General features: G+C 40.2%; 1 long non-coding RNA gene across 1 annotated transcript; it reads right to left on the bottom strand.

Moving 5' to 3' along the window:
- Positions 1–318: 318 nt before the first annotated feature.
- LOC109203039 (uncharacterized) lies at positions 319–2,065 on the bottom strand. Its single transcript, XR_002063004.2, has 2 exons — positions 1,175–2,065; positions 319–1,014 (listed from the first exon to the last, which is right to left on the bottom strand). It is a non-coding gene; the product is annotated as an uncharacterized LOC109203039 (long non-coding RNA).
- Positions 2,066–2,375: the final 310 nt, after the last annotated feature.

Below are 2,375 nucleotides of genomic sequence, written 5' to 3'. Positions count from 1 at the left end.
CTTATTTTTAACTTATGCTATCTGTTTAAGTTTAGATAGTATTTGTAAAGATATTGACCATATCCTTTTCTGAAAGTGTGGATATAATGGATGGGGTAAGGTACTGGCATGCTACAACTTTATAGTTGTTAAATTCTGGGTACAAGTATACATGCCCATATTGTACATGTTTTTTAATATTATTATTATTTTCATCATCCTACCCAAGTACATGTTCCTTTTAATCAGGTTGTGCTGTTTTAATGACTTTACAATATAATTTACATTGTGCTCCTTAAATTTTTCCTAATTGTATGTTATATTAATCCTATATTTGCGTTTTAATATTTCTAATGTTTGCCTTGCTTTCTGCACTTCCTGGTCTGCCTCTGTCTCGCCTGTATGGCTGCATTTACACCTAAATTTCCCCAACAAAGGATGTTTTAATTCACCACTATTCCAGTGAAACACGAGTCTCCCATCTTCCTGCCACCGGTCTCGAGTTTTTTGTTCACCAAAGCACACACCAACTTCATACTGACGGACATATCACTGCCCTATTCCCGCCTTGTCTGACCGTGTTTTGTGGCTTTGGTTCACTTCACCTCACTCTTCCCCATTCTAGTCATTAAATCAGGCCGTTCTGCAACCATGGCAGCCATTCACTCTATGGTTTTATTCATGGTGTATTTTATCCCTTCACCAAATGCCATTCTCATTTCCCACATTATATTTGCAGTGTTCGTCTATCTATCAATATCTGCGGAGTATGGTTTTGTACCGAGTATCCTATTTTGTAGAGCACAGCATGTAAAGGTTAGCTCAGTTAGCAGGATGCTAGCATGTAGCGCTTAGTGAGACACGCCTCAGACGAGTTGAGCAAAGACCCCGTCTGTGTACTTTATACGTGACCAACTGATTTAAATAAAATTAACGTTTCAAAAGACAAACTAGAAGATAGAACACAATACACTTACCGGAGAACCGCCAGGGTTTGCCGCTGCCATCTTGCCGCTCCTAAATTCAAAACTGCCTCTGCAGACAGGCAGGGGAGGCGCGGAAATTTTCTTTGAGTTAGTCAAACGTTTTCCTCAGTTCGAGTAGATGATAAAATAAAATAAAAATGAATGGGATTTTAAGTAGGACTAGGCGTTCTGTAATGATCTCTATTTAGGAGAAAAACTTAATCACTCACCTCTAAACAGCTCTCTTTTCAGGAGACACACTGCTGGCTAACGGTGTCATGTGATCAAACAGCGTAATTTAATTGGCTGAGAGCCGCTCGACTCGATCTAGTGCTGATTGCTCTGGCTTGGGATAAAAATTCAATGTTATAAATTCAATGTCCAAAAATAGTTGGATTCTGATGATACTATATTTCTTCCATAGTTTGTGGAGGTAAAATACATCTACACATGACTCTGTTTAGGCTCAGCCATTGTTGTGAGTGCGCATGCCAGGGGCAGTGTTGCCAACTTAGCGACTTTGTCACTATATTTAGCGAGTTTTCAGAGCCACTTTGCGACTTTTTTTCTAAAAAGCGACCTGCGACAAATCTGGTGACTTTTTCTGGTGTTACTGGAGACTTATTTATGACAACTTTTTGACGTGAATGCGTGTATCACTCTTCTCAACAAGCAGCAGGTGCTGCCGTGGGCACCTCACCCGTGCCAAAGTGCTCATGGGCGGAGGATAGTCCTCCCCCAGCTGCTATCAGGACAGGAGATGTTCACCCCTATGCGTCCAAACTGCAAATGAATCGCGCATGAGCGAAGCCGCTGCTCCCGCACTGACTGTAACGCAGTCAGTTCTTCTTTTACTGTTATGCTGTTTTGTGGATCACAAGGTTTAAAAATACTTACACACACACACAAAGTAACTCCCCCAGAGTGCCTATTTCGGGTCACTTTTGCCGGTCCAAGCCCAGATGAACGAGTAGGGATGGAATTGTGAGATAAAAAAAAAACAATAATCGCTAAAAGAAATGTAAGTTGTAGTTCTAGATCAATTCTAAATGCATGGACGTTTTTTTTACTCACTTTATGTCTCTTCTTTTTTTCTCTCCTACAATGTGGAGAAATTAGGCGATGGCATCATTTAGCGACTTCTAGAGACTTTAAGGATAGCCAATACCAATTTTCCTAACTGAGGAGTTGGCAACACTGGCCAGGGGCTGCAACACATTTATACAGCCGTATTTCACATATGACTATGAAAGGCGTAAGAGGAAGTAGTTCCTTCCAATTTAGACAATCCGAATGATATAGTTTCTTTCCACTGTGTTCCTGTTAATAAAAAACTGCAATTTACCCTAAAGTACTAAAATATCGATATTTTGATATGAGAATCGATTCTAGAACATAAATTACTGGTATCAGAAGGATCCCCACACCATT

Source organism: Oreochromis niloticus, linkage group LG7 (assembly GCF_001858045.2).
Source record: "Oreochromis niloticus isolate F11D_XX linkage group LG7, O_niloticus_UMD_NMBU, whole genome shotgun sequence".
In the NCBI taxonomy this organism is placed as follows: domain Eukaryota; kingdom Metazoa; phylum Chordata; class Actinopteri; order Cichliformes; family Cichlidae; genus Oreochromis; species Oreochromis niloticus.
This window is presented reverse-complemented; position numbering and strand designations above follow the sequence as displayed.